This window comes from Notechis scutatus, chromosome 5 (assembly GCF_049901735.1).
Source record: "Notechis scutatus isolate UNSWTSFEM ecotype Mainland chromosome 5, rNotScu1.2, whole genome shotgun sequence".
Lineage (NCBI taxonomy): Eukaryota > Metazoa > Chordata > Lepidosauria > Squamata > Elapidae > Notechis > Notechis scutatus.
Window position 1 is genome coordinate 47,465,834 of NC_142013.1, and position 26,661 is coordinate 47,492,494.

A 26,661-nucleotide genomic window follows, 5' to 3' on the forward strand; every position below is an offset into this window, starting at 1 on the left:
CAAAACATTGATTTTGATTAACTAGTCCAATAATGAATGGGGAAATGGTGCTGTAGGTGCCCAGGTGCCCAAATCAAGGATACAGTCCACACTAACTGGCAGTAGCACTTCTTAGCAAACTGAAGATTTATAAATTTAGAATGATTCCAAAGGATGGGTAGCATTGCTACAAGAAGATTTAACTCTAGATTTCTATGCTACAAATATTTCTACAAAATGAATGTGAATAAAACAAACTGAATCTCATTTTACCCCCTAGAAGAGCCTTGATTACTTCTGCTACCATTATATTCACTGATGTAGGACACAACAGAGCTAGAGGACCTAAGCAGTGTAACCACATTTTACAGAAAAATGCTGAACAAAAAATGAAGCAGTCTCAGGACATTTATACCAAGGATAATTCTGGCACATTCATTTATCAGGTTGTATGTGTCCCTAATATTAATATGCTAGATTTGTTGAAAGGACAGCACAAAAACATACCTTTAACATGAAAAGGAAGCGTAAGGATTAGGATAACTGCATAAATACTATGGCTGAACTGAATCTTCCAATGTCTGTGATGGGTCTGAATGTGTTAATGAGAAACTGAAGGGTTAAAAGGGTTTACATCTAATTTGTTGCTGTCCCAGGGCTGCTTTAGAATCTCAGAAACCTTTGTTTCCTGGCACCATTTCTAGAAATTGGATGGTAAGTCCTAGAAATATGCTCAGGTTTAATAACTGGCCCAGTCTGTAAAATGAATGAAAACACAATAAAAACCAAGTAAGTGTTTTTATTCGCAGCAAGGCTGGCAGTCCTGCAAGTATTGATTACTACAGTGCTGTCTAAAGGTCACTGTATGAGGGTATTGCAGTTGTTGAAATGTGCATTGTCCACTTTGTAACTTTAAAACCTTCACTCTGGTACCAGGGAATGTAGTGGTGATCATATGATTTTTTTTTTAAATCACCATATCCAATAGGAAATATAGTAGCTGTCTTCTCTATGTTCAACAGGTGGAATTTGGAGATGGATAAACATTGAGATCACTTTTATGGGTAGCCGGTCACAAAGATCAACCCCACAATGTTCATATTTTCAGAGAATAAATGGAAGAGTATATAGCATGTACATTTTCATATATAATCAAAAAGCATATTTTTGTGCAATTGATTTCAATAGGAATTTAAAAGATTGAGAAAGAGTGAAGCTCCTGATCAATGGATAGTATCAGATCAACCCTAATTAGGGCTAAGATCAAAACAGGACAAATTATACTGGCGAAACTCCCATCTGATTCACATCAGTCTGTTTTTCATATTTTTTTATCTGAAATTTATACCATCTATATGTATTATCACACAAAACCACCACCAAGTCTGCTCATAATTAGGTTGAAGAAACACTGTGGAGATTTGTTCACCATTGCCTTACAGGGCAGAGAAATCCTGCAGTGCTGGATATTGAAAGAGGGTAATCATTAATGTAATCCATATTGTCCATATAGACATTTGCTAATTGTGTAAGCAGCTGTCCCAGAAACAGATTTTATTGACTTTATTTGCCCAGAATATTCTAAACCTTTGTTCCAGTGATGGGATTCAAATTTTTTTACTACCAGTTCTGTTGCCATGGCTTGGTGGGCATGGCAGGGGAAGAATACTGTAAAATCTCCAGTCAGAAGTGGTATTTGCCGGTTTTCCGAACTATTTCTACTACCTCTTCTCCAGAACTGGTCAGAACCTGCTGAATACCACCACTACTTTGTTCCCAGTAACTCAACAGGATATTTGGCAATGGATGGGAGATGTAACTTTTAAAGGTAAATGAAAAGACAGAAGCTGACAAAAGTGGTACTTTATAATTCTCATTGTTGTCCTTCATCAGACAAAGTTCAATAAGCTTCATGTGGATTTGATTTTCACAGCTACCTTGTTAATCAGCAGCTTGTCAGGCGAGGGAGAACCAGTCACAATGTAGAAGTCTCAGGACATATTAATTATGACTACCAGTCATGTGTCTTACTCTTATTTGAAACTTTTGTTGCCTGTGGATATCAGCAATGTACTTTCCATGAGTGAAAAGCCATCTTTTTTTTTAAAGTTCTCTTGTGACAATTAGGTCACTGCAAAGTTCAGAATCAGTTCAAATGTGACCCAGTAAGAATAGCAATGGTTGCTCTGTGTTATGAGGCAGTGTCCCCGGGTATTGCCAGCTGGCTAAACATTCCTTCTTTTTCTCATTAGTAATTTTAAATTGTGTGCCTGAAGTTAATATGTTTCAACAATGTGATATTGTGTTTCTCCTCATCCTCAGGAGCCAGGAGGATCCTGGACCTTGTTATTTTACTAGGAAAATTAAAACTTTTCATTTTATGCTGTTGATACATTGCTGGATAGGATAATGTAAAACTCTGCTTTATTCAAAGCCATTACATCTGAGTCTAACCCATTTGTCTAAAATTTGTTTACGTATTTCCCACTCTCTTTTTTCTGAGCATTTGTTTAACATACTGTGCTCATACTGTTGTTCAGAGATATTTAGACCGAAGCAAAGTAGAAAGAGCTCTTTACTAGCTCGTCTCCATAAACTGTATCCACTTCTTGATCATTAGTATTTAATCCATATAGGTTCATTGATAGATCTTTTCAAATCTCTGGATATTCTGATGTGCTCCCCTACTTTAAGATCTTCTTTTCCACCACTATTTTACATTTAAACATTTTTGATAAGTCTTATGCATACATTATGCTTATGAGATGGCAGGAACCTACAGTATTTTCATTGTTTCTCTCAGTCACATGGTTTGCTTAGTGACATGTCGTTTTTCAACTATTTCACTGAGACGAATTTCAGTCATTAAACAAGAACTATCAGAATGTTTATAGCAGACCTTGTTTGGAAAATACTCTGGAAGGCAGTAGCTACCTCCTTTCCTTCTGGTCAGATATCCATGTATATTTAAATAGTGTATTGTAGCTCTCTACTACAATATTTTTCCATGGTTTTCTTCAGAGAATTTTGACAGCCCACCAATGCCAACCAAACACTCATTATTTCTAGAAAGCTGACTTTTGTGGGTTTATGAGTGGCATAAGCCTCTAGCCTTCTAAGTCTTCACCATTTTCATGGACATTTTTTTTAAAAAAAATCATGTTTTGTGTTCTCTTAAAATGGAATTCTACTGCTATAACTTTCTATGTGACTAAACATGCAGTAAATATTCCTTATAACTTTTTCATCTCCAGTATGTTGAAGAATGATGAAGAAATGATCACACATCAACACAAGAGCTTATTGATAATACAAGCATACAGAGTTCAAAGGAGAAATTGATACAAAATCCTCAGTATGATCTTAAAATGTATAAGTGTTGTTATATACTATTTATAGTAAGTGCTCCTTTATGGCCAGTCTGTATCCCATGAATCAGAACTGCAGTCACTGGCAGTCAGCCTCTGTTTAAAGTATAACACCACTAGATCACAATGAAAATTGTACGGGCTCTCTGATAGAAAGGATTCTCAGTCACATTCCAGATCAGATTTGTGACAGCAGAGGTCATTGCAATAATAGAAAAGTGTACTTTCTTTGTAGGCAGCATTAATTCAGAGACTGCAAAATATAAAGCAAAACCTTTAGGTAATAGCCAGCCACTGGTATTTATGTAGCAAGAAATAAAACCAATTATCTGCTTAGGTCCTTGCTGGGATCTAAAGGAGAGGACTACATTCACAATTTCATAGGCTGCCTGGTAAATATTACATGATATTTCTTCTGTTTTCCTCACAATAGCTTTGCTAGAATTATAATAGTGCTTATGACAGCCAAACAATATTAGCCTGAAGAAATATTTTGTTGTTGTTTTTTTATCAAAACTCTGACAACAGATTTTATTACAGTTTGTCAAAAGCAGTCATTCTTTTCAACAAGGAAATCATGACCTTGCATTGCTCTGGATACTGAAGGGTACTCTAACCATATAAAGATTCTTTAAGCTCCCATTTGAATGCTGAGATCAGCACCTTCAAAAATTTAGCCTTTTATTTTTCCAAAAATACACACAGTACTTTAAAAAATCAAAACGAAATATGGTCTTTTCCCACACATGCCACATCATGTAGTCTACCCCCCCTTACTAAGTGAGGAATTAGGAAATGGTCTCTGTTGAGACATGGAACTGGTACTTGTAGATCATATTTTTCCAGGTAGAAAACCATGTTCTGCATGAAGACATATTGTAGTATTTAGTCTTTATTTGATTTGTCAATCGCTTACAAGATACAGGTATAAGAATAAACATAGTTTTGAATACATGAGATAGATACTTATAAGAAAAATAAAAAGAAACAATAGGACAAGGACAGTAGGCACAATTGGTGCGCTTATGCACGCCCCCTATAGGCCTCTTAGGAAGGGGATGAGGTCAATAATATACAGTCTAAGGTTAAAGTTTTTGGGGTTTGGGGAATAAACCACAGAGTCAGGTAGAGTATTCCAAACATTGACCACTCTGTTGCTGAAGTCGTATTTTCTGCCGTCAAGTTTATTTCAGTTAACTTTGAGTTTGTATCTATTGTGTGCTCTTGTATTGTTGTGGTTGAAGATGAAGTATTCATTGATAGGTAGGGCATTGCAATGTATGATTTTATATATTATAATTAGATCGGACTGGAGGCAGCATAGTTCTAGGTTTTCTAGGTCTAGAGTTTCAAGTCTGGTGGCATAAGGTATTCTGCAATGAGTAGAGGAGCGGAGAACTCATCTTGTGAAATATTTCTGGACTTTTTTAATTGTGTTAATATCAGATACATGATATGGGTTCCAGACTGATGAGCTGTATTCAAGTATAGGTCTAGCAAAAGTTTTGTATGCTCTAGTTAGTAGTGTGATATTACCAGAGAAGAAGCTACGTAGCATTAGATTAACAACTCTTAATGCCTTTTGGCTATGTAGTTACAGTGGGCTCTAGCACTTAGATCATTAGAGATGAGTACTCCAAGGTCCTTGACAAAGTTTGGATCCTCAACAAGGTCTTGATTATTTAGCTTGTATTTTATTTTCTGATTTTTTTGCCAATATGTAAGGCAGAGCATTTATTTGTTGAAATTTGAAGTTGCCATTTGATTGACCATTCTGATACATAGTCAAGATCTTTTTGAAGGGTAGCAGTATTGTCTGTGGTATTGAATAGCTTTACATCATCAGCGAAGAGAACACAGTTGCTCTTAATATGACCACAGAGGTCTTTTATGTAGAGTATGAAGAGAGTTGGTCCTAAAACACTGCTTTGGGGGACACCACTGTCGACAGGTACAGAATTTGATAGGATTCTCCCAATTTTGACCATTTGTTGTCTGACAGGAATGCTTCTATCCAGTTATGTAGGTGTCCAGAGATACCATAAGATTTTAGTTTTAGTAGTAGTTTGTCATGTATACATCTGTCACTATTCTCTTGAAGGAAATGTGTTGCCTATATCTGTAATCATTGTACCAGGTGACAGACCTGCTCAGGTGTAAGTCTGTAATTAAATCACTCCATAAAATATATTTATCAACATAGGCTGATCAATATAGAAATATGAGATGCTATGGTACCCAGAGAAGATGGAATGGTTTATTACTGCAAAATTGTAATCATGGCTTATGACATCATCTGTTACTCATTAAGTAAGCATGGTAGCTATACCACAGTAGCTTATGATGTTATATATTTCATTTTACAGTTAAAATATTTTATTATTATTTAGATTGATGGACTGCCTTTAAAATAGAGCAACAATAACAAGAAAATCATTGGAATAATACAGAAAAAAACAAGCTTTTCAAATTTTTATTCCATATATTTTACAATGGAATGTATAAAGTCAGGGCTGTATGAAAATTTGAATTTTAATCTGCACCAGCCATGCAACTTTCAAAGAATATGCAGTGCATCTGTTAAATATTGGTCTTTAATCTGCAAGCTTCATCTTAAGCAGTCTGTCAAAATTATGCAATGCTGCTGTTATCAGATAAAAAGAATACCCTAAATTTGATTTTAATATGCAGCACAAGGTAGCAGTTGGGCAATAATTATGCCAAAGACTACAAACAATTTTTCATCAGTATGTTTTTGTTGTAAAATATAGGTAGTTTTAAGATAAATTTTTTCTTATTACTTTTCCTATCTTCTGCTTATTCCAAGCAATGGCTACAGTTTATTAGTTCAGTGAAGCAAGTAGACTAATGACCACTTATATAGCTAAGTCTAGTAAGAAGAAGGTTTGATGAATTCACACTTATCTTCTTTCAGATCAAGCTCTTAATCCTGGAAATATTTCTGCATAAGATTTACTCTACCACTTTGAAGAACCCTAATAAAATTAATCTTATTGCATCAGGCAATGAACAATTTCAGTATAACTAATAAAAATTGAATAGCATCATCTTGGGTTATTTAATCCAAAGTTGCACAAAATGGAGTACTATTTTGATCAAATATGTTTTTGGTGGTTTGCTGCTGCTATTAATATTAACAACAATTTTCTAGTCAATAGCTGCAATAGTATTAATCATTTTTAATGAAATGGGAATTAAATTAATCAGATAAACCATCTAATAAATACAATAGAATTTTAGGTCTGATGGAATGGGCAGATGCAATTGGCAAAATATGATTTTCCAGATAACCCAGTGCCAAGTCATGTAGGGCTTTAAAAATCAAAACCAACTTGAATTGGACCCAGAAACAAACTGGTAAGCCTGTAGAACAGAAATACACACAACTGCCTGCACCACTGCATTTTACACAAGTTGAAGCTTCTGGTTATGTTTCAAGGGCAGTCCATGTAGAGCACACTACATTAGTACAACTGGGAATTGAGTCCCCCAAAGTAGGAATGGGTACAATTTGCATACAATTTGAAGGTGTATGAAAGTTCTCATAACCATGACTGCCACCTGTTCCTCAACCAGGAATCATCCATCCAGGAGGAACTTCAGATTACATATGGGATCTGCTTAAGACAGTGCAACCACATCCAGAAACAGAAATCATATAGTCCAAGAATCAGAGGGCCTAAAATCCAGAGCCACTGAGTATTGCCAGAGTTCATTTGAAGTCTACTGCTCAATACCATCTGCATCCCAGACTGAAAAAGTATCTAAATAATGTGCTTCATCCAAGATCCTGTACAACTACCTTCTCAATCGCTTTCTCTAAAAAGAGAAGGTTATATCCTGGACAAACATTGTCCAGTCCATTGGGTTCAGACAATAGCCTCTTGTGGAGGGAGCAAGCCAAATCCTCCTTAAGAATTAAGGAACCCCTTATTCAAGGAAGAATTTACCACCTCTACCACCTTCTCCAGAAGGTTGCTTTCCAGCACAATTCTAACTGATAACTAAAGCCCAACTTAATTTCAGGGACTCACATTTGGTTGAATGCAGCACTTTTGCAGTAATTCCCAGATGATTATCATCATATGTCCACAACTGCCCTGGAGCCTAGCTGGTGCCACATCCAAAACATAGTTGGGCATATCTCTGAAAGGATCACACGCATACCCCTTCTAGGCCCAACAAGTTTTGGTAATATATGTGAAGACAGCCTCCTCATCACCCATTATATTACAGAGGCTTATTAAATCACAGAGCCTCCATGTCACCCATTAAATCATAGAGGTCTGTTCAGTTTAGCAACAGTAACCAAAATTTTTCCAGGGCTCCAGAAGTTCTGCTGACTGGGTACTACAGGAGCTGAATCAAGGAAATGGAACATGAAATTGGTATGAAGTATCAGTCCCACATCTCACATTCCATCTCTCATTATATCTCTACACTACCAATGTAATATATCAATATTAGATGTCCTATACATGTCAATATATTGTTAAAAGTATGATAGTTAAAGAGATTTGTGAGATTTTTTATGATTTCTCTAATATATATAGCATAGCTGCACTTATTTTAATGAAGTTCTGAACTGTGGTAATAATGCTTTTGTTTGTTATGTTTCCTCCAATCTACTTGGGGTGGAATATTTTTTATTTAAACCAGTTAGGATTCTGACAGCATATTTTATTTTTAAACTATTGGAAGCCGCACAAGTAATAAATAATTGTATGAAAAATGCATGATTGCATTAGAGAAGAAGTGAGCAGGTGCAGTAATAAGCAAAATATTATGTCAATTAATGCAAGATAGTTATTGAAATTTATATATATATATATATATATATGCAGAACTCAGAAATGTGGTAAAAAGAGAAGTATATATTCAATTGAGTTAGTAAGAGTTTTAATTGTCATATTAAGATGTTCTATGGTCAGTTCTGGACAACTGTATATTCTGTCTAGCAAGACTGTATGCAGAAAAGTTGTGACTCATTCATCACTGATTTTACGAATAAATCATTTTCAATAAATCAATTATATATAGTAATTCTGAGGACTCCGCAGGGGTTATGTGGTGTAATAGCTTCTTCCACTTTTTTCAAGAATTATGAACTACTACATCCATCAAGAATCTCCTCTGAAAAATGTCTACCAAATTTGCATATCTTATGTTCCAAATCCATTCTCTATCCTTTTTACTAACTTTTGTGGTACTGCATTCTACTTGATAATTATCATAATATGATTTTACTGCTTATGTGTTAGATGAATGTATCATCTCAATAAATTGTAAAGCTCAATCTCCTTATTTTGCTAAAAGCTATGTTGCAAATAAATGTATATACTACAAAAATACCTTTCATAGTCACCCCATCTATATGCTTCCTGTCCTCACTTTTTATCCCAAATTATTGCTTGGCAGCATAGAGTATATTTTCCCCACTCCCTCGCACTCTGGTCTCTTTTATTATGTCTAAAATTAAGCCAGTGCAAGAGTTAAAAATCAGATTCTATTTAAAGTGTAGACAGATGGAAGGATTTAATGTGTAACCTGAAACAGAGAAAACAAACAGTATTGAAACTATAATTATTACCTTTTTAATACATTAAATGATATTAAAAATAACCAGAAAATAATTGATAGTAGAAAATATACAAAAATGCAGGGTGGAACTTTTCTTCCCTTAAACTAAATAGTGTTTTGATAACATTAATCTACCTTTTATGTTGATATTTTTAGACATAGGAAGGGGGGGGGGGGGACTATGAGATTCTTCAAAGAAAATGAGATGAAATCACATTTTTTAAAAAAACAACAATACTTTACATTTTATATAACACGGTAACATCATTAGCCACTGAAACATAAAATATAAGAAGCAAACAATAAAGCTAAAAGAGCACCAAAGAGTCCAAAGATTAGAGTAGTTTGAAATGAGAGGGCATTCCTCCATCTGCACATTGGACAATAAAAAAACAGCAAGCAACAGCAAAGTTTAAGGTGAAGAACATAACTTTCAGCTGATCAGTTGTTGACAATGAAATCAGTTCCTATGCTTTAGAAATGGTTGATTGTCCCTATTATTGTAAAGCAACCACAATAATGAGCCTTAACTAATATAACCCTGTTCAGATTTTTAAAATCTGAATATTTTCTTAGCTGTTATTTTGATGTATGTTTTTTATTTGAATAATCTCTAATCCTTACTTTTTAAACTGAAGTATAGGTTCCTCCCCTTGATCACTCCCCAGTGGATCTCATTAAAGGTTTTTTTTTTTAAATTAATGATCTTTAGTTTTGCACTCCAAAATTAACCTGACAATACTGCAATATTGCATAATACTGCACTTCATAAAATACCTTGGTGATATTGATTCACTTTACACACTATTATTGTTTCTCATTCTTTTTTATCTTAGAAAAGGGAACTATAGCACAAGAACAATGAAAAAGAGAAAAAAATTAAAGGTAATAGAGTCAAAGAAGGTAGAGGAACATATTGTATCAATAATTATATCTCAATATAAAATAATATTTTACGGAAAAAGGCTTTAAAAAAAATAAATTAACTCAGGGCATCAGTAATTTATTAATACATAGATTTAGTCTTAAAAACATTTAGAAATGTTTGTAAATTGTAACCTTGAGATCTGAGTCCTACATATATGGGAACTTATGTGTGCCTCTGGATTCATGTTAAGCCCAAGTATGTTTTTCTCTCCCATTAACTCTTATTCAATTCTGTGAAACTCCAAGGACAAGTCCCTGCAATTTTCTTGGCAAGGTTTTTCAAAAATGGTTTTCTATAGCCATCTTCCTAGGACTGAGAATAAATGACTGGCCCAAGGTCACCAGCTGACCTCATGCCCAGTGTGGGATTGGACCTCAGACTCTCTCAGTTTCAAACTTGATGCCTTTGCTACTACATCAAACTGGCTCTCAAATAATTAGTAATTTGCAGTAATTTGTTTTCAAAAACCTTGCATGCCAAAATGCATTCCGGTTTTCTTTTTAATTTTAGGGAAAAATATAGAAAGTCTTGCAGGTATAAAGCAATTTACCCCAAATCAGGAGTTGTTAATGGATACCAAAATGTATCATTGGCCTATTAAAGTCCAACCACCTTTTTAATATATGTAGTAAATTATGAATCACATAAAAGGTTACAGTTTTATTTGCCTATCATTTGATGTTATTGATGTTTTGGTACCCATGGATAATGTCCCTGCCTGAAACTTTCACTGGTTCAGTTTACTTGTATCCTTTATTTTCATTGTTCGTCAACACATTTTTATTGTGATGTTTTATATATAGGATATATGTGTGCATCCTTTTCAGTAAATGTTGATTCCTGATGATTGCCTGGGTGAATCTTTGCATTTTTGTTGGCTTTGTTTTTTTCAAAAATGATTTGCCATTTCCTTCTTCTGAGGGGAAAGAGAAAGAGAGAGAGAGAGAGGGAGAGAGGGAGGGAGGAAGGGAGGGAGAGAGAGAGAAAGAGACAGACAGAGCCAAAAACAAGCCACCAGCTTTGTGACTAATGTGGAGCTACAACTCACTGTCATAGATTTTTTTTAAATGTGGATTTTTTATGAAGTGGTAAAGCTCTAGAGATAAAAAAATTTTTTTCCATTTTGTTTTGTTTTTTGGCTTAGTCTGTCATAGAATCCCATCAAGTAGTTGAATGAATATATTTTACTCTAAAATATATAATACCTCAACAACTCCCTCCCACCCCAGTAGTCCTTACAAGGTTGTATTCAGAAAGATCAATAAAAACATTTGAACTTGGACCCTTTCTAAATACTTTTCCATAACATATTTATTTTTGAGCTGACATTTGGATTTTCTAATGCACACACACACACACACACACACACACATATATATATATATACACATACATACACATACACATACATACACGCACTCCCCTAATTACCTTGATTCCAACTACAATTGGCCTTACATGCAAGCTACTCAATGCAAGAAGCCTCGTAAATAAAATACCTGAATTTCTCCTCTTACTAAATACAGCTAAATTCAACATCATATTTGTCTGTGAAACATGGCTCAACACATCTCTCCCAGACTCCATTACCACAGTAAGAAACTATTACGTTTAGCGATCAGATTGTGAAATCCATAGAGGAGGTGGTGTTGCTATCTTCTATAAAAAGTCCCTACATCTAAAAAACATCCAAGTTACCCAGGAGCTTGCTCTTCTTGAGACCAGCATCTGTGAACTGTCCTTAAATATCACATTTTGATTCTTATTATGTTACAGAGTCCCTGATTATGACATTGAACATGTAAACAAGTTAAATTCACTACTAACATGGGCAACCTCCTGCCCACATACTCTTATCTTTCTTGGTGACTTCAATTTACCTCGTATTAATTGGACCTTAAATGAAAGTACAACTGAACCCATACATGCAACTTCTACAATGCTGTAACAAATCTGGGACTGGAACAACTAGTAACCAACAACACTAGACTTAACAACTGCCTCATATATATTCTGAGGTTTTCGCGGGTATTTGTATGTGGAGTATTTGTATGTAAGCTTACTCCGAGAAGCACAAAGCTGAAGACACAAGCCTGAAGATGATGAATGAGACTTCATCAAAATGTCGCCTAGATACTTCCAATTTTATGTGGGAGAAAACCCAAATATATATATATCAAGATACAAAAAGAGCCAAAAAACAGACAGAAGATATTAGAGACACCAATCAAGCAGAACACAGCAAACTCCGAGACCAATAAACACAGACCAAGACTCCCAACCAATCAGGATGAAGAAAAAACCATTCTGGCACAGCAATAGGCTGCCCCAAATTTAAATCTGAAACCACTGTAAAAGTCTGACTCACAGATGAACACTATACAGAAGCCTGATGATGGCAGATGAGATTCTGCTGAAACGTTGCTACAACTTTAAAAGAACTACAATGACGTGGGAAAATACCCGAACCAAGCCGAACACCATACATGTAAGTACCGCTGAAAACTTAAGAATATATATATATATATATATATATATATATATATATATATATATATATATATATATATATATATATATATATATATATATATTTTCTGAGGTTCTCGGGTATTTGTATGTGGATCTTTGGTTATTCGGGTTTTCTCCCGCGTAAGATTCAAAGTGTCTAGGCAACGTTTCGGCGAGGTCCCACTCGCCATCTTCAGGCTGGTGCTGCTTAGTGCCAGTGCAAGCACTACACAGGAGGCTAATCGAAAAGAGATCAAAACACAAACGACCCAGGAGATTACAACGCAAGACCCAGGATACCACAACAAAAGAACTCACAAGCCCATCACACAACCCATTACCCAAGCCGTTAAAACACAAGAGGCTAACGACCCAGGAGATGACAGCACAAGATCCAGGATATCTCTACAACAAAAGGCCATTACACAGCCCATTATACCAACATCAACTCCATCAACCAATCAAGAGGCTGCAGCACAGCCAACCAGCCCAGCACACCATCCCCCACCACTTGTATATATAGAGATGGCAGCTCCGGTCACACACTGCTTGCACTGGCACTAAGCCGAAAGCACCAGCCTGAAGATGGCGAGTGGGACCTCGCCGAAACGTTGCCTAGACACTTTGAATCTTACGCGGGAGAAAACCCGAATAACCAAAGATCCACATATATATATATATATATATATATATATATATATATATATATATATATATATATATATATATATTATATATATTCTTAAGTTTTCATGGGTACTTACACGTATGGTATTCGGCTTGGTTCGGTATTTTCCCACGTCATTGTAGTTGTTCTTTTAAAGTTGTAGCAACGTTTCAGCAGAATCTCATCTGCCATCATCAGGCTTCTGTATTGTGTCCGTCTGTGAGTCAGACTTTTACAGTGGTTTCAGATTTAAATTTGGGGCAGCCTATTGCTGTGCCAGAATGGTTTTTTCTTCATCCTGATTGGTTGGGAGTCTTGGTCTGTGTTTATTGGTCTCGGAGTTTGCTGTGTTCTGCTTGATTGGTGTCTCTAATATCTTCTGTCTGTTTTTTTGGCTCTTTTTGTATCTTGATTGGCTGGCAGCATTGTGTTGCTTTATTGGAGGCCTTTAGTGCAGCTTGGCACCCACCTGGATGAACAGAAAAATGCAGTCAAAAAGCTGGAACACACTTCCTCACTAGTCCAACACATGGAAGCCACAGGTCATAGCATCAACTTCAATGGCACCAAAACCCTGGCCACTATAGAAAACCCTAATCACAGAATCATCAGAGAAGCCATAGAGATTGAAAAAAGACCAGAAAGCATGAATAGAAGAGATGATTCCACCAGGCTGTCAATCATTTGGAAGCCTGCACTCACAAACAAAAAATCTCCACACCACAAGCCAGGCAAACACCTGGGCACAAACAGATCCCCCTGATACTTCCAGCTCAAACACATCCCAACCAGGCACCCAGATGAAACCCAGCTTCCTAACTAATGATAGCCGTCCATTTACCCGAGCCAAGCTGCACTAAAGGCCTCCAATAAAGCAACACAATGCTGCCAGCCAATCAAGATACAAAAAGAGCCAAAAAACAGACAGAAGATATTAGAGACACCAATCAAGCAGAACACAGCAAACTCCGAGACCAATAAACACAGACCAAGACTCCCAACCAATCAGGATGAAGAAAAAACCATTCTGGCACAGCAATAGGCTGCCCCAAATTTAAATCTGAAACCACTGTAAAAGTCTGACTCACAGACGGACACAATACAGAAGCCTGATGATGGCAGATGAGATTCTGCTGAAACGTTGCTACAACTTTAAAAGAACAACTACAATGACGTGGGAAAATACCCGAACCAAGCCGAATACCATATATATATATATATATATATATATATATATATATATATATATATATATATATATGTTTTCTTAGGTTTTCATGGGTACTTACATGTATGGTGTTAGGCTTGGTTGGGTATTTTCCCACGTCATTGTAGTTGTTCTTTTAAAGTTGTAGCAACGTTTCAGCAGAATCTCATCTGCCATCATCAGGCTTCTGTATTGTGTCCGTCTGTGAGTCAGACTTTTACAGTGGTATATATATATATATATATATATATGTTTTCTGAGGTTCTCGCGGGTATTTGTATGTGGATCTTTGGTTATTCGGGTTTTCTCCCGCGTAAGACCCCCACCATGAAGATGTGGCACGACCACGAACTCGAAGCCAAACGAACACAGACCCAGACCCCAAACTCAAAGCCATATTAAAAACCCAAAATGCTACATCACAGCCACCCGCTCAGGACATCACATCAGAAAACTCAAGAAATTACACCTCAAGAACTCAAGAAGTCACAACACAGCAAATGACCCAGGATATCACAGCACAAGACCAAGGATACCACAGCAATAAATCTCACAAGGTCATCACACAACCCATTACCCAAGCTGTTACTACACAGGAGGCTAATGGAAAAGAGATCAAAACACAAACGACCCAGGAGATTACAACGCAAGACCCAAGATACCACAACAAAAGAACTCACAAGCCCATCACACAACCCATTACCCAAGCCGTTAAAACACAAGAGGCTAACGACCCAGGAGATGACAGCACAAGATCCAGGATATCTCTACAACAAAAGGCCATTACACAGCCCATTATACCAACATCAACTCCATCAACCAATCAAGAGGCTGCAGCACAGCCAACCAGCCCAGCACACCATCCCCCACCACTTGTATATATAGAGATGGCAGCTCCGGTCACACACTGCTTGCACTGGCACTAAGCCGAAAGCACCAGCCTGAAGATGGCGAGTGGGACCTCGCCGAAACGTTGCCTAGATACTTTGAATCTTACGCGGGAGAAAACCCGAATAACCAAAGATCCATATATATATATATATATATATATATATATATATATATATATATATATATATATATATATATATATATACACACATACATACATACATACATACTGAGGTTCTCGCGGGTATTTGTATGTGGATCTTTGGTTATTCGGGTTTTCTCCGCGTAAGATGGAAGTATCTAGGCAATGTTTCGATGAAGTCTCATTCATCATCTTCAGGCTTGTGTCTTCGGCTCTGTGCTTCTCAGAGTGAATGAGACTTCATCGAAACATTGCCTAGATACTTCCAATCTTACGCGGGAGAAAACCCGAATAACCAAAGATCCACATACAAGTACCCGCGAGAACCTCAGAAAACAAATATTGCACCTCTACGGGGAGGAAACCCACCATCTGACCAGGACTTATGAAAAACTTGAAGTCCAAAGAGCTTCCATTTTATGTGACCTCACAAATCACTCTGAGAAGCACAGAGCCGAAGACACAAGCCTGAAGATGATGAATGAGACTTCATCGAAACGTTGCCTAGATACTTCCAAACTTACGCGGGAGAAAACCCAAATAACCAAAGATACACACACACACACACACATACACACACACACACACACACACAAATATAAATATACAAATAAAAGACCATTCTCCAACAGTGACCACAGCATGATTGACTTTTGTCTCAACATATGTCCTCACAAAAATCATCATAATGATGGGATACCCAATTATAACTTCAAATAAGGCAACTATGATCTTATAAACAATGATTTCTCATCTCTCAATGGCAAATTCTATTCACTGGATGCAATACTGTAGAAGACCATTACAACATATTTTTACTTGAAGTCAAAAGAGTCATCAAACTATATGTACCAATAACAAAACCCCAAAATAAAAAAAATAAAAAAACCAAATTACCCATAACAATAAGGAAGCTCCAATCCAAAAAGAAATCCCTTTGGCGGAAAAACAAATCTGGTCACATTGCCAACTTTAAAAGCTAATGCAAAAAATTATGCCACCAGATAAAGACTGAATGCACCAATTATCACAATAAGCAAGAGAAAAAACTTCTATGCACCAATTCCATCTTTCTACAATTTTGTAAACAATAAACTTAAAGACTCAAGGTCCATCCCACCCCTGAAAGGACATAACGGTAAAGATTGTAACAATGACATCATTAAAGCCAACCTCTTTAACACATTCTTTGGCTCAGTATTTGTAAACAGCAATGAATCATGCCCAATATTTCCTAGTCGAACCACAGACAACTACAATGATCTAATACATATCAATTTTTCTATTTTACAGAAGATAATATTGAAAAAGCATTACGCAATCTAAAACCATCTCTATCTATTGGACTGGACGGAATATGTGCCTACTTCTTAAAAAAGTTATCCACTGCCATAGCAGAACTTCTAAGCATGATCTTTGAAAAATCTTTCAGGACCAGCTCCTTGCCAAACCTATGGTCACTAGTCATGGTCATTCCCATCTTCAAAAAGGGAGACTCCAGCCTAGTTGAAAATTACAGACCAATCTCTTTATGCTGTGTGACCTGTAAAGTCATGGAATCAATTCTTAACCAATCCATTATCTTCCACTTAGAGACAAACAACCTACTTGCTAACAAACAATTTGGTTTCAGAAAAAAATTATCCTGCAACTCCTACACTGCAAAAATATATGGGCTACAGAACTCGATCAGGTCAAAGCAATTGATGCTATTTACATAGACTTCTGTAAAGTCTTTAATTCAATGTACACGACAAACTACTCCTAAAACTAAAATCTTATGGCATCTCTGGACATGCATCACTGCATAACTGGATAGATGCATTCCTGTCAAACAGGCAACAAATGGTCAAAATAGGAAACACCCTATCAAATCCCGTACCTGTCAACAGTGGTGTACCCCAAGACAGTGTTCTAGGACCAACTCTCTTCATACTCTACATAAATGACCTCTTTGATCATATTAAGAGCAACTGCGTTCTTTTCGCCGGTGATGTAAACACCACAGACAATACTGCAACCCTTCAAAAAGACCTCAATTATGTGTCAGAATGGTCAAACAAATAGCAACTTCAAATCTCAACAAACAAATGCTCTATCTTACATATCGGCAAAAAAAGTTCAGAAAATAAAATACAAGCTGAATAATCAAGACCTTGTTGATGACCCCAACTATGTCATGGACTTTGGACTACTCATCTCTAATGATCTAAATGCTAGAGCCCACTGTAACTACACAGCCAAAAAGGCATTAAGAGTTGTTAACCTAATCCTGGTAGCTTTTTCTCCGGTAATTTCACACTACTAACTATTGCATACAAAACATTTGCTAGACCAATACTTGAATACAGCTCATCAGTCTGGAATCCACATTACATATATCGGATATACAGTCGAGAAAGTCCAGAAATATTTCACAAGAAGAGTTCTCCACTCCTCTACTCCTTGCAGAATACCTTATGCCACCAAACTTGAAATTCTAGACCTAGAAAACCTAGAACTACACCACCTTCGGTCCAATCTAAGTACAGTATATAAAATTATCTACTGCAATGTCCTACCTGTCAATGAATACTTCAGCTTCAACCACAACAATACAAGAGCACACAACAGATACAAACTCAATGTAAACCGCTCCAAACTTGATTGCAGAAAGTAAAATACTTGTTATTAAAAAAATCTATCAGATGTTTCTTCTTTCTCCAAAATGGCTGACCAGTATTGAATCAGAGCTAAGTATGATTTACTGATCATCTCTTTACAAATATATTGTTAATTTATATTTTATAATTCTAATTTATAAGCCCTCAGAAACAGCTTACAACAGTTAAAGGTATTTTGAAAACTAACATGGCATCAGTATCAGTTAAGATATTAAAGTCTTTGCAAGAATAAGAGAGTGCTTAGCATCTCTTTTGAGGCTGAAAGATAAGAATTCAACCAGGGGAAGAAATTCTTGGTGTCAGCACTGATTCTAAGTAAAGCTAATTATTTTTATTTTTTTGACAAACCGAGAACAAAGCCTTTGAGTTTAATGTTAGTGCCTGTCGAAATTCATGAAATATTGTTATGTCTACAGATTTATCCTAATGCCAAAGCAATTAGTGGTTTAAAGATTATTAGCAGCATTTTAAATTGCTTCTTAAAAAATAGTCGCCAAAGGTCTTGATGAAATAGTGTCATTAGACTGATGTCATTTCTTGTGTCTGAATTGTTCAGTGACAAATTTTTGAATATGACTTCCCAAAATATATAATTTTTAGGGAAGATTTTTTTCCTGATGTTTTTCGGCTTTTCTATAACCTTCAAATTTTTTGTTCTGTATATCACTCATTAATGTAGTCTGGTTATGCAAATAATATCAATAATTGATATAAATTAATATCAATTAAATCTGCTTTCCCTAAACAAACAAACAAAACAAAGGACTTCCAAAATTTTGAAAACTGGCAACATAAAATGTTTAAATTAAAATACCTTCAAAATGTTGAGTTGTAACTCCTGTCAAAAATAATATAGACAATAATGAAAAATTACTATCTAATAACAAACTAGATAAAGTCAACTAGAACAGAGGAGCTGACATTATATGTTCAGTCTACTAACCTAACTTCAATCCATGTCTATTAACACACAATGTTCAATAATAGCTTATATGTCAGCATATATTACCTTCCACTGAACTAATGTCAACTCATACACTAATCATTTTGCATGTATGAAGAATAGCCTAACAAAAAATAATCTTAATAACAAATCATAAACAAAAGTTGTGATAAGCAATGTATTAAGTAATGCTTTAATTAAGAGAGAAAACACTGAAGAAGTAATAAGGAAATCCAAAAATCCAACTTCTAAATTCTATCCAAATTTAGTTGAGTTAAATTCCTTCCTTCCTTCCTTCCTTCCTTCCTTCCTTCCTTCCTTCCTTCCTTCCTTCCTTCCTTCCTTCCTTCCTTCCTTCCCTCTCTTTTGAGTCAGTCTTCGTTCCTTGTAACTGCTTGGTCAAGGCCCTTCAGTTTTCTTGACAAAATTTCCAATGTGGTTTCCCATTTGCTGCTTCCTAGGGCTCAGAGAAAATGACTGGCCTATGGTCACCCAACTGGCTTTATGCCTAACAAGGGACCAGAACTCATAGTTTCTCGATTTCTAGCCCAATGCTTTAACCACTACACTGAACTGGTTTTCTATATTACACCTTTTGTATATTATATGCATATATCTCCATATATGCTTTTTAAATGCTCACGAACAAGATTAAAATAATCATTTAAAAATAATTGAAGAAATCTCTTTCTCTCTCCCTGTAATTTCCCTGTAACTCAAGCATTCAATTGTCTCAGAAGATTGTCACAATGAACTGTTATTATTGGTACTATTTTTTAAAAAATGTGGTCTATGCCTGGCACTGAATAAATTATCATTTCTTTCTTTAAGCCCAGTTGTATGATTCAAGCCCTAAGATTCAACTCATATGTAATTTGGAGATGAAGAATTAAATGGTAAAATACATTTTTCCTGAAAAATAAATAATGAATACTAGTAATGCATGGATCTATGAGAACTTATTGACACATATAAAAACCAGTTTAAGTAATGAAACATCCTAACAGCACACTAATAGTTATTTGAATAATTGTAGACCTACTGCAGAAAAAGTTTTTCATTAGTCAACAAAAGTAAGATATTTGTTTATTCCCCTATAAAAATAATGATTTACCATGCTTCTATATGATGAGTATTTAATTGCTATTATAGGATATAAATAATATTATGTTATACTATTATACTAGAATAGTTTATAAATTCTTTATGCAGGTCAATCCACATTGCTGTTAGTATATAATTTGAAACTAGGTTAGGTTAATTTACTCTGAAGAGCATCAGTTCCTATTGTTCTTGCTTCCCCCAATTGAAAAAAAATAGGAAAAGCATCTGGTAACTTCTGTAAAAAATGTTTTCTTGGAACAATGATTTGAACCTTGCTCCCTCTGAACCTCGAATGTCCAGTTCAGTTACAATTGAGCTATTTTTGAAATTTGAATTCTTAATTCAAATCAAATCTAGGTTAGTCCATACACCTCAATTTAAAAAAAAAGCATTGGAATCCTTATTGATAGTCAAAAACTGATCATGGATTTAATGCTATAATGATCAGAAATTTTGGAAATTAAAAACGTTTCCTTTTGATATGAGCTACATATGAAAATCATGAAAACAGGTTTTAATTACAGACTTGGATTAAAAAGCCTTTAAGGGCTGATATATGGAACACTATAAAAGCCTAGATTTACAAGAAAATCTACTCCAACATTAATAAGTTTGATGCTTTTTGTCATCACTTTTTTATTACAATCACTAAACATTCCGAAAAGTTGGTCTACAATGTTTAGGAAACTTCTTCATTTGAGTTATAAGTTGGTATGTGGAAAAAGTATAGTGTGAGTATGGGAAAACAAGACCACCTAGGCACTGTTGCCTGCTGGGAAGATAGTAATCACATTACGTAGTCCAATTGCTTATCTTCTTCAAAAGATTTTTTTCATTCCTACTTCTTGGGGTTTATCCCTAAAATTATATTATGATTTAGTACCACTAAACTTGGTTTATCACTGTGATGGTTCTGTTTTAAACGTCCATATTCTTATTCTCTTAATTTACAATTAGGATTGCATATTTATTGCTATATTACTAATATATTCTTTTTATTTTAGTTATTCTATGAAGTGCCCAAAACACATAATCTTAAAGAATGGCCTATAAATTGCTCAAAATAGTTCTTTTAACATTCTGGTTTAATTACTTATGGCCATGATTTCTTCTCTGACTGGCAAAAGTAAAATATATTTCTAAGATGGATTCTTACAATAAGGAGTACTTTTATAAAGATGGCTACAATAGCTATCGTACTTTTGACATAATTTAGCTATAGAAAACTGAAATGCCATGAATTCATGTATTATTATTTTAAAGAGAGGTTAGAATGTTACTCAGCTCAACTTAATCAGCACTTCTTCCATTTGCACAACTAAATAATAGACCAATTTAGAGCTTTTGAAGAACTAGACAGCTTGTTGAAAGGACTTCTGTGCATGGAGTCATGCATCCACTCCAATCTGGCATTTTAAAGGAGAAGATTGTTTCAGTGTACTGAAACAATGTTTTAATTGGATGAAGCTTTAATAGAAACTTATTTTCAAGGCTCCAATTCCTTATAACTATGAATAAGCCAGAAAGCAATAGCGATTATATATACAAAAACATAATTGACTCTGTATACTTTTCACATATCGTTATTCATTGTAGACCTTCCATTTTAGTTTACCTGATCATAACTGCCAAGTTTACAGGGTATATAAATACATTTCTAACATTGATGCAGGAAAAGAAAAAGAGAAGGAGAACCCCAAATCTCATGATTATATAATGAGCAAAACTTCATTTGGCTTGATGATCTTTAGAAGTGATGGGCCAACCATGAATAAAGTTTATCTATGGCTGGATAATGACTTCCTTGCACACCAACTGATCTCTCATTTCCTACCTCACAGCATCTCACAGATTATGCTTTACTGCATAATAATTAGGCTGATTATAATTAAATGATCTCATTAATTTTAATTGCTAAGAGAGATAAACAATAAGAAAGAAAGCATAATTTCCTATCAATGGCTTTAAAGAAACATATTTAAAGAAACATGTGATATAAATATATGTATAAATTGCTGCTGATTGAATTCAGTGCATCTATAATGTGTGTATATGAGTGAGTGAGTGAGAGAAAGAGATGTGAAAATCTTGAATGCAAGGGTAATTGAAAAATAATTAAAATGGGTTTTTAGACATAATTCTTAAAATTACTGTTGCTACTTATAATGGTCTTCCTGTATTTTTCAATTCATAAAAAGAAAGATAAGAAAATTTCAGATATTTGATAGGTTTGATAGGGTAGGATAAACCAAAATTTAAAAGTATAGATTTTGTTTTTAAAAATGCGTGCTTTTTTTTTAAAAATACATTTGATTTCAAGATTATCTGGTAAGTCAAGGAGACCATTTAACTGACCATTTTGTTAAGATTACTACATTCTTTAATATTTTAGTCCAATAGGATTGGATAATCCTTGGCTCATATGTTTTATAATCATCAGACCAATCTAAATTCATCGGCCAAAATGATATAATAGAATTATTTCCAATGGTGTGCTTTCCCTTCTTTCTATCTGAAAAAATAAGTCAGACAGATATATTTACATCAATGTGCATATACCTTTGTAGGAGGGATATTGATGAATGAATAAGAATTGTTTGCAGTCAATGTTAGAAAGATTCTGTGGTTTAATAAGAGGTACAGATTTGTTATTGCATTAAAGACCAAGTTAACTGCGAGTGTAAGAAGAAATAGAATTTATAATTTCAAGTTAAACGTAAATCTGTATATAGCTGGTAAAATTGAGAAGTAAACATGCTGTCAGAAAGATAATATATAATATGGGTCTGTTATGAATAAAGAATTATTGTTAAAATAATCAAAATGGTTGTATATAAGTGCAAGCATCTGCCAACTAATATGGAAATGCAAGTTGCAAATATCATGAGAAACATTAAATTAGAAACATGTTCCTTAAGAAGAGTGTCTATTAAATAAGAAGTGATCAGAATATTATGAATGTATGTCAACTGAACACAAATGCCAATATGAAAAAAGTCAATCAAGGTTATTAGGTCTTAGAGAACTTAGAGAGAGAAAAATTGAGAATTAAATTCCAAAATACAAATATAGAATAAAAATTAATTATAGTAGAGGAAGAAGAAAGTTGAGATGGATGCAGCTGAATAAAATCACTGAAATTTTCAAATGGGAAGGGTAAGGAGTTAAATAAATAAAAGATAATTACAAACAGGGACAGGGCATGATAAAAATAAGCATAATGGACAAGGATAGAAAAAAAGCATGTAAATAAATTTGGCATAAGTTATCTTTAGTTAGATGTCCTTTTCGCTTATTTCTCTTTCTTCCTACCTCAAATTTCTGCTGTTTACTACTCCTTCTAACAAATTTTATGCATGATATATTATTAACCTGAAAAAATAGTGTATGTAAACCTCTCTTTAGACACCCTACCCTTCCCCTAGGATAATGTAAAAGATTAAGCAAATGCTAGAATATCAACATTTCTTTTTCTAAAGCTAATGTGGACAGATTAAACCTATGATAAATTAGTTGAATTGTGATAACATTTAAATCATGTCCAATTGTTCTGTTGATTTTATCTTACTTGAATTCATTGAATACCATTCCACCTGATATTAATAAATAAAGGCCTTTTACTTTCAAATCATCTAACTAAAATATTAGTTAGCATATGGGGGATCATTTGTTGAATAGAAATTAGGTAAGAAAATGATCAGAACAAATAGGTTTTCCCATTTATTTTACAAATATCTGAAACCATACACTTGGATCCTATTCCACAAACACGGGCAATGGAAAAGCAGAAGGTCAGATTTCACTTTTTTTTGAAAGAAATCTTTCTTAGTTTGCTCCTCATGCATTATAAGTTCATGAAGTATATTTAAGATCCATTAATTTATGTAATAATTTCTGCAAATAAAACCAGCAAGGCTTATAAATAGTTAACAGTAGGCAAACTGTGACTTATTTCTATAACTTTTTTTTTTTAAAAAATGAAAGAAATCAGATCGGGAGTAGAGTATATTGGAATGCAATTATTCTCTTCCACAGAAGATTTTGTATAGGTTAACTTGACAAATGCTACTGCCACTGCCAGTGGTGATAACAGATTCAACATAGTGCATCACTAAATTAAAATAAATGCTGCATTTTTCAACTGCAGTAATGGAACAATGAAACTGTACTATATAGAAATGACTTAGTTTGTCCTTTCATAGTGTACTTCATTGTTTCTTTGTCCTTCAGAACAAGCAGCCAATTATTTTTGTTTTAAGAACTGTATTTCAAATAAATAATTCTGTCCCCTTGCACAAAGTCTATTCAACATGAAGAAAAATGTTAAATAAATTATGTAAAACAGGACTTTATTAAAATATACAACTTGTAAATAGTCTTGATAGAAGCTTTAGTCAATAAAGTCTGGATTCCAGGAACACTAAAATGTATTTCATTTTGTTTGGTTAGACATTTAGCTAAATTGAAATCAGTATGGAAACAGTGATTTTAATGAAATTATATAGGGGCTGAGACAAATGGGTACATTTTGTAATATCTTATAGTATTGATAGATATCCAATTTCAGTGGACTAAAGAAGAGTGAGTACATAAAAAGAAGTGAAGCAAAATCTATTTTATACTTTATTTTATCATGATCACTTCTTAATATTTAATGCTTCAATTGTTAAGTTTATAGCTCAGAATATTTAGCCCCTAATAACTTGTTAATTTTAGTGGAAAATTTTGGGTGTGAAAATCTGATACAAAAGAGATTTTTTAAAAAGTTCTTAAAATTTACCTCACAGATGTATGAATCTTAATGAATACAGATCTGTGTACCCTGTAACAGATGCTTAATTATCTTTGCTCTAAATTTTTATTGTGGCAAGTGCATAACTCCTATCCTACAGTTGGCATAATGCAAACATGCACATTTGCAAGTCTATGAGTCTAGATATAAATGGCCCATAGTTCAGACCTTAGCATTTGAAGGGAAATGCCCAAGTATTTTAAAAAATTAATTTGTTTAACAGGTGTTATATTAGAGTAATCATGTCTAATGAAGTGGCATTTTGAGAATTACAGCTAAATAAGCAGATAAAACAATTATTTTCTTTTTAGCATATTTGAAGAATAGCCCTTTCTTTCACACTATGAGACAAATATTCAAAGCCACTAGAATTTTCCAAAACATAGCTGCTTCTATAGCATAAGGGAGAACTGAAGCAGCTTTGTTGGTTAACCTTGGATAATAAAATTCAGATTTTAATAGAACCAACACTAGAATATGAGAATAGATAGTTGGAAGAATTATAATCTGTGGTACCTTTAGAAAATAACCTTTGAATTAAGTACTTGGGTAGTCAACTTCCCAGTTTGTTTCTACTATGTTAAATTTCTTCGTTCCTGTTGAACTGTAAACATTATTTTCTCTTCCTTCCAGCATCATCTCCCCCTCCCCCGATTCTTTGTCTTCCTCATCGTAAAATCATTTCTTTCATGCATGCATTTATTTTTTTAAAACGGCTAGAAGTATATTGCAAAAATAGACCTGCAGCCAGGATGTACTGTATATTTTCATTTCTGCAAACCTGTTGTGAAATCCTTAACACAGGATAAGGTCTCTGCATTTTTAAAATCACATGGTTGGTATTGAAGCCTGTGGTATGGATTCTGATTGAGAAAGCTGGATTTAGGACTTCCTCCATTTGAACACTAAAACTAATATACCTTCCTCTATAATGGAATAATGATGCGAAAATTACAGTACTTTTGAAATGTGAGTCATGATATACTTATATAAAGAAAGCTGGAATCAAAATGAATGTACTTTAGAAATTCCTGTTTTAGAGATTATATTAAAAAAAACATCAGTGCAGCTTTCAGTATTTAATACCATGTACATTAAACCAATTAATGACAATAAGGGAAAAATCCCATTAGAATGTAAGATTGGATGCTTTTGTGTGAAATATCTCAGTGGAAAATAGAAAAAGTCATAGACTCTTTACACTAAGGGAAAATAAAGAGTATGACATCACCAGACAGAATAAGAACACAGTAGGACTAGGCTTTCAGGTATTATTTTATTTATTGTCCAAAATTTTAAAGGATTAGCTAATTATTTTAAGTTATTGTGATTTGTTTTCGTTTTCCTACCTTTAAGTTACATTGAATAAAGCAATTAGCAGAATATCTCTCTCCCCCTCCTCTCTCTCCCCTCTTCCCCTCTGTCCCTCCCTTCCCCCCTCTCTTTAAACTGCCCAATAAATAAAGCTCTGGATGGCTTTCAATAAAATACACTAGAATGGGATGAGTTGACATAAAAATAAAACCATGGTGACTTTCTATCTTATCTTTTGTATTAACTACTACTGTAACCCTTTATATTGAGTTACATTCCCATATTTTTCTTTGTCTTCAAACCAGAATAACATGTAAAGCAAAGTTTGTGTTCTAATTAAATGTGAAATGTGTAATAAGAATAATTAGATCAACCAAGTAGTCATTTGAAATACATTAATTCAACCATACCATTACATAAATCCAAACATTTAGTGAGAGAAACAGAAAATAGAAGTGTAGCAATTGGCTAACTAAACACTTAAGATTTAGTCAAACATCTGTAACTGCTTAACAATTAAAACTTAATTATCTTTTTCTTCAACCATTTTA

General features: G+C 34.4%; 1 long non-coding RNA gene across 1 annotated transcript in view; it reads left to right on the forward strand.

The window, feature by feature from the left end:
- The window catches only part of LOC148130468 (uncharacterized), a 40,726-nt gene extending 20,913 nt beyond the window's left edge, over positions 1-19,813 (forward strand). The window contains exon 3 of the long non-coding RNA XR_015749974.1: positions 19,732-19,813. This is a non-coding gene — a long non-coding RNA (uncharacterized LOC148130468). The remainder of the gene's footprint in view (positions 1-19,731) is intronic.
- Positions 19,814-26,661: the final 6,848 nt, after the last annotated feature.